Source organism: Anopheles merus, unplaced genomic scaffold (assembly GCF_017562075.2).
Source record: "Anopheles merus strain MAF unplaced genomic scaffold, AmerM5.1 LNR4001265, whole genome shotgun sequence".
Classification (NCBI taxonomy): Eukaryota; Metazoa; Arthropoda; class Insecta; order Diptera; family Culicidae; genus Anopheles; species Anopheles merus.
In genome coordinates this window covers 6,080-13,403 of record NW_024428845.1, presented here as the reverse complement: position 1 = coordinate 13,403, position 7,324 = coordinate 6,080, and the positions used below count along the sequence as shown (strand labels likewise).

General features: G+C 40.6%; 1 long non-coding RNA gene across 3 annotated transcripts; it reads left to right on the top strand.

Moving 5' to 3' along the window:
• Nucleotides 1–1,725: 1,725 nt before the first annotated feature.
• LOC121603379 lies at nucleotides 1,726–6,194 on the top strand. Of its 3 annotated transcripts, none has more exons than XR_006006666.1 (6): nucleotides 1,726–2,248; nucleotides 2,320–2,417; nucleotides 2,496–2,603; nucleotides 5,106–5,258; nucleotides 5,327–5,495; nucleotides 5,607–6,194. It is a non-coding gene; the product is annotated as an uncharacterized LOC121603379 (long non-coding RNA). The 3 variants fall into 3 exon arrangements; XR_006006665.1 differs by having other exon boundaries at nucleotides 2,314–2,417; XR_006006664.1 differs by having other exon boundaries at nucleotides 1,726–2,417.
• Nucleotides 6,195–7,324: the final 1,130 nt, after the last annotated feature.

Sequence of the window (7,324 nt, the reverse complement as noted above, 5' to 3'; positions counted from 1 at the left end):
TGTGAACTGGATGGAGAGTTATTTTTGTTATATGGAGATTAAAGGGTACTTACCGCTGGGTCTTGATCCAGCGTTTGTGATGGAAGAAATATTTGAAACCTGCCGGTCAAATATTTAACCATTTATTACATCGCGCTTGGCGAGATTATTAATGCAATAAGAATGGATCTTTTCCATCGTATGATTGTTGTCTAGTATCACAGGCGCAAGCATCCGCGCAATGAAGAGATACCCGCTTACTGCTGGACATTTCAAATACGTGAGTTAGAAGAAATCAACAGGTTTTTGATAAATATCTTTGAAACTATCATCCTATCCAAAAACGATCTTCGAGAGCTAGATTCAGCAACTCAAAATATACTTAGAAAAAGTTTTTTGTATTTTTGTTTTTTTTTTTTCATTACGGGTTCAGAATCTTTTTTTAAATCGATAATATCATCAATCTTAGCAATGCGACTTTTTGCGCCGTTTCTTCTTAAAATATTATCCATAGAAACTTTCACGTGTATTTTCATAAAATATTTGAAAAGTAGTGAAAAATTTAGAAAATGGTGAAATCAATAACATAGTAAGCAAATATTCCAAAGAACATAATGTTTTTCATCATCATGAGCGTGAATCCCACCGCGCGGAAAAGTAACACACCCTTCTTACAGCAGCGTTGGCATTGGACTGACCAAACCATGGGGAATTGTTCGGGTCCCGTCAACTGAACGAGAAAAACCCGCTGCTTCCCATCTTCATCCATACATCCGCTCCGCGCACACACACATCTTCACGCGCTGTGTTTGCAGCTGTAGAACTTGATGCAGAATGCAAGCTTTTTCGCTCTGGCACAGAGTCAAAGGTTCGAGCGACTTCGGCTTTGTTTGTTGGGTTGTTTATGGTTAGTACTACAAACATCTGTACGAAAAGTTATTTAACTTACCAAACTGGTCGCGTTTCAAATTGATTAGACGAAAGCACCATTTTCGCAAATATCGACATGCCTTTCCTTTCCGCAAGCTCGATTCACCTCAACACACGTTTGATCAACACCCAAGCAATTCAATTGATACACAAAACTTGGCCCAGCACCAGTTAAACAGTTTCAACGGCTTAAAAAAATATTCCACAAAAAAAAAAACAAATACAAATCCATCAACCAGATCGAATCCGTACGGTTGAAAGTGACTGCTAGATCAAAACAACCGGTCAGCAAAAGTGCCCGAGTACGGTGCACGTGTACGAAGAAGAGCAACCAATGAGAAACACACCCGTCCGGCAAAATGAGTGTATTTTTGAGTGATTTGAGTACCGTCCCCGTTAGCAGTTACTCTTAGAGGAATGAGATATTTGTTTCTTTCGTTTCTCGTTTCTTTCATGCATAGACACGATCGCAAATACGCACTTATTCTAACAACAAACACAAACACGGTCATTTTTTATTTCATTAAACACTTTATTGAAACATAAACTACACTTTCACAACACATTTAGAATCTATCGTACACACGAATGGCGTCATACTGTAAAGTACCGGGTCGAGCCAGGCTGCAGGAAACTTGTCGACAATCTGCGATGCCTCTGTTTAGCAAATTCACCAAAAAAACACCAGCGCACGAGACTTTGAACGAAATGCGCACCAACATTCACAGACGGCTCGTCAAAGCACGGTATTTGTATTGGTGTTAGTGAATAGCGCGTGTAAAACAGAATGCGAACTCTCATCGCAGCGCGTTTCTCCTTGCTTCCTCAAGCTTCCTCATACCCCTCGGCCTGAATCACTCAAAATTTGGGGTCTCATTGTTTGCGTGGACACCGTCTCCGTAACACCGTCACCGCCCAAGTAGCAGAGCCGATGTTGTTGAGAGGTTTTTCTGTGTGCCAAAGCGAGAGGCCCTGTCTTCTCTCTCTAGATTTTGCACGACAAACCGCCGCCCGTGTAGAGGTGTGTGCGTGTGACGAAAATTTATAGATGAAATACGGGGGAAGCGGGGTTTGAAGTCTTTCGTTCGTCACACACACATGCATTTACCAGCGGATATCGCTGCACCGAGTATAGCCATCTCTCTCGATCCACCATGATTTTTCTGCTATCGCGCTCATCCGGGTGTTAGGCATCCTCAGTCTGTCCAGATCTTTGCCTATGGAAGGATGTACTGAAGTGAGGTGCGATTTCTTGTGCGACGCACTTTGCTCGTCTACGTTTTGGGCCGTGTTCCTTCTTCTTCAGTTATGGAATGATTTATCCTAGCAAATTGTTGAGGTAAGTTTCATGCTCACATGTGTGCTTGTGCAGCTTCGTTCAACTAACCTTTGGCGTCTAAAAAGTTACAGGTGTGCGCGCTATTTATCAACGACTACCTGCTAGCCTCGTCAACAATCTTCAGAGTGAGCGACGCAAAGAAAACGTTTTCCAGTTTTAAAATATTAAGGTAAGTTTTGATCTAATCATATGTGTTAAACTCTCCATGGTAATACATACTACTTACATTCATTATTGCTTCATTCAGCTCCCGGTGAGGACGTCATTACTTAACAGAAGCCGGCTCAACACGCGCAGCTCCTGTTCATGACGTCATCACTAAACTGAAGCCAGCTGAACACGCGCCGCACGGATGGTAAATTTGGAAGGGGGAAAGCGTTCACACAGCGGGAGTATGCCAAAACACATGTGGGAGGGAGAGCTATATTATTCAATTAACAGCATGCGAATGTGTGCTTAAAGCAAATGTGAACAGCCTCATAATTTCTATAAGCAATCCGAAAAAGGGGGTGGAGCAAACACATTGGTATGCGTGAGCGGCTGACGAAACCAGAACGTTTAGATGTGTGCGTGACGGATGGTTCGGGAGCCTTTAGCGATGCTCTCGACAAGCCTGCAAACGAGAGCTTCGTAGAGAGCTTTGTAGAGAACTCAGATTACACAGGCCGCCGTCGGTTTTTGCGTCCTTGGGCGTAACGGCTTCGCTGTAACGGCGTCACCCCGTTGTCATGGTAGCGTTACGCGCCAAGGAAAATTTACAGGGTTTTACACTTTGGCTAAGACATATTCGGGAAGGGGTCCCGCGGTCTTGAGATAAAGTGTGAAACCCTTTATATATAAAGATAAAGAATTGTTTGAACCCTTGGAATATTGATGATAATTATTTATTATTTTGAGGTATTTACATTCACAGTTTTTAATTTCGTTTTGATTATTTTTAACGTTGTATTATTCAAAAGTCGGTCTCATGGTACAGTCGTCAACTCGTACGACTTAAAAACATGCCCGTCATGGGTTCAAGCCCCGAATAGACCGTGCCGCCATACGTAGGACTGACTATCCTGCTATGGGGGGAAATCAATAAGTCACTGAAAGCCAACCCCACAAGTGGGTTGGCAGGCCTTGACCGTCATCGGTTGTTGAGCCAAAGAAGAAGAAGAAGATTATTCAAAACAATGCAAAAGTTTTCAAATATAAAACTAAGTTGATGAGTCGATTGTATTCACCGATTTAAATATGTGTTTGTGGCAATGTACAGCAAAGAGATACAGGGTTTTCACTTGATAGAAAGATTTTGTCACCAAATATAGACTTTCTCTGTAGTATGAAGACCCTGATCCTCTTGGTCAGTCTTGCTATTGGGCCGAATGTCTCTATATTGTGTTTGTTTCAAATGAAAACCCCTGTAAACGGTGTACAGTGGCACCATCTGTATTTCCAAAACAAAATCACTGGAAATCCAGATTTTAAATAATATTCGATCTGACCTATCACAATTAGTTAAAAAATGTCTTATGGCCCCGGTTTTTTCGAGGTCGCCCCATAGTGCGCTCTCGAGAATCTCTACTGCGCCCCGTGATGCTTTGTGTAAATATTGGAATGAATAATCTTTTTTGATGAGTAATTCAATCGGACAATATAGATAGCCGGTCTCGTAGTACAGTCGTCAACTCGTATGACTTAACAACATGCCCGTCATGGGTTCAAGCCCCAAATGGACCGTGCCGCCATACGTAGGACTGACTATCCTGCTATGGGGGGATCAATAAGTCACTGAAAGCCAAACCCACAAGTAGTGTGGTACAGGCAGGCCTTGACCGGCAACGGTTGTTGAGCCAAAAAGAAGAAGAAGAAGAATTCAATCGGAATTTGAACATCTACTTTTAAAAAAATCGAAAATCAAGCTTCAATAAGAGAATGTATGTATGCTGTATGTAAATTTCATATATTTAGTTTGTATTTTCCATTCATTCATTTATGGATTTATGGTTCATTTAACTTTCACCCATTATCTAAAGCTAACGATAAAATTTAAGGGCCAGGTTATGTGCGAATCGATGCGGCCCGCGAACTGGAAAGTTTAGAGACCCCTGTTCACATTAACTGACGTAGCTTAAATAATGATTGTACAGAAATGTAAGGTAATCCGGAGTGGAGTCTTGGATCAACCCTACTAAGGTGCACAAAATATGACTCCGACTCCAGATCATAACCAGATTGATCCGGACTAATCCGGACTGATCCGGACTGATCCGGACTGATTCAAATTGATCCGGACTGATCTGAACTAATCCGGATTGATCCGGATTGAGTCCGACATTTTTCCCGTGTACACCCCCCCCCCCCTCCCCTAAAACAGTCCGGAGCAACTCCGAGTCCGACTCCGAGGAGTATCGGAATCGGATCGATCCGACTCCGGAAAAAAAATGTATTTACCGATCCTGTACCGTATTTACCGATTTACCTGTACCAATTGTACAGGGAGTCCCCGATATACGCCGTACTCAATATACGTGATTTCGCTATGCGCTATTTTCTACATTTGATAGTTCTTTGAGGAAATCGTTCTAATTTGACACATAGAATATCAAATGCAAAATAAATTTCATTTTATACGAATTTTAAAAACCATTTCAAGAGATTTAAAATTGTAATTTAAGTTGAAATCAGATAAAATTACTAATTTAGTGGCTAAAACCTATCACTTCAAGCAAAATTATAAGAGAGTTAGCTATAGTTTGACTGATAATCTCAAAATTATCGTATATCGTCATCATCATCAAGATATCATATAGTTATTTTCAGACGAGGAATATAGCTTCTCATGTCGCGAATAATATTTTCTATTTATTTTCAGAACCGATAAGAAAATAATTAAACATATGAAAATTTATCAGAAAAAAGAGCACCAGAATGTGTTTTATTATCTTTCGACAAGAAGATACTTTAAAACTATAATAGAACTGGTTTCTTTTTATGAAAGGAACGATTTGGGCGAAAACTTTGCTGGGTAAAAGACTGATTAATATCTGTTTTTAATGTGTTCAACGAGTTCAATAAAAAAAATATGAATTGCAGCCTAAATCAACTTCTCCAATGGCCTTTTAAAGAGGAAATTGTTGTAGCCATCTATGATTTTGCACCCAATGAGCTCAATCAACTACCAATGCGCCAGGGATGTCAGGTGATTGTAATTGGAAAAGAAGGAGACAGTAAAGGCTGGTGGCGTGGCAAAACATTAGAAAAGGTATAACAGAATGTATTTTTTTTTAAATTAATATATTAATACAAATCATGTGTCTGTTTAATCGCAAAATTATTCGCTTGATTGCATACTTTTATTTTGTCCATACTTTAGGTTGGATTTTTCCCCAAAGAGTATGTACGGCCAGCAGTAATCGGTGAAGTATAAATGATCAATTTAAAGTTCATAACATCCTGAACACAATCCACTCATATAAAGAATGAGATAATTGAGACGCTGTCATGTATTAAAGTTAGTGACTTCGTTAATCAAATACAGGACCTGTTCTTTTGTTTTAATTACAAGGTTTGGCAGATGGATAAAGCAACATTCAATGCGACAACGAGTCTGATTCGAACTTATCTACAGCAGTCGAATTATAATGATGCCATTTAAAAAAAGGTTAACTAGGAAGTGATATTCCACGTATGGTTGTCAGTTTTTCAGGAAAGCTAAGTGAAAAACGATTTTACGTGTTTTCATCATAATAAAACAGAATAACATCGGGTAGATGATTTAAAATGTGTTTAAAAAGTTTAACAGATTTACAAAAAAAAAAAAGTTAAACATGGCATAAACTAGTATTACATATGTATGTGCTTTGAATGTTTGATGTGCAAGCAATGTTTTGTAAAAGCATGTTATGAATAAGCGCTAAGAAACGTAAATAATAAACAGAGCAACAACGATTAAAAGATATAACATATTAGGAGGCATACAATTGTGCTGATTGTTTTCTAAATAAATTGTGTCTATGTGGAACGTTTCACGTACCAAAACATTATCTGTTGGTATTGTGTTGCATTTTATGCCGGCCTAGGCTTTCGACTTTATCCCAATCCAATCCCAATCCCAATCCCAATCCCAATCCCAATCCCAATCCCAATCCCAATCCCAATCCCAATCCCAATCCCAATCCCAATCCCAATCCCAATCCAATCCCAATCCCAATCCCAATCCCAATCCCAATCCCAATCCCAATCCCAATCCCAATCCCAATCCAATCCAATCCCAATCCCAATCCCAATCCCAATCCCAATCCCAATCCCAATCCCATCCCAATCCCAATCCCAATCCCAATCCCAATCCCAATCCCAATCCCAATCCCAATCCCAATCCCAATCCCAATCCCAATCCCAATCCCAATCCCAATCCCAATCCCAATCCCAATCCCAATCCCAATCCCAATCCCAATCCCAATCCCAATCCCAATCCCAATCCCAATCCCAATCCCAATCCCAATCCCAATCCCAATCCCAATCCCAATCCCAATCCCAATCCCAATCCCAATCCCAATCCCAATCCCAATCCCAATCCCAATCCCAATCCCAATCCCAATCCCAATCCCAATCCCAATCCCAATCCAATCCCAATCCCAATCCCAATCCCAATCCCAATCCCAATCCCAATCCCAATCCCAATCCCAATCCCAATCCCAATCCCAATCCCAATCCCAATCCCAATCCCCAATCCCAATCCCAATCCCAATCCCAATCCAATCCCAATCCAATCCCAATCCCAATCCCAATCCCAATCCCAATCCCAATCCCAATCCCAATCCCAATCCCAATCCAATCCCAATCCCAATCCAATCCCAATCCAATCCCAATCCCAATCCCAATCCCAATCCCAATCCCAATCCCAATCCAATCCCAATCCAATCCAATACCAATCCCAATCCCAATCCCAAACAAAAACCCAAACTTATCAGCATCAAGATCGTGATGACAACTGCAGTACACATTTCATAGTGACATAGGACCTCTACACATATTTCTCGTTACACAGTTTGCTTAACATAGTGTTATGTTTGGTACTTTTGCATTTTATTG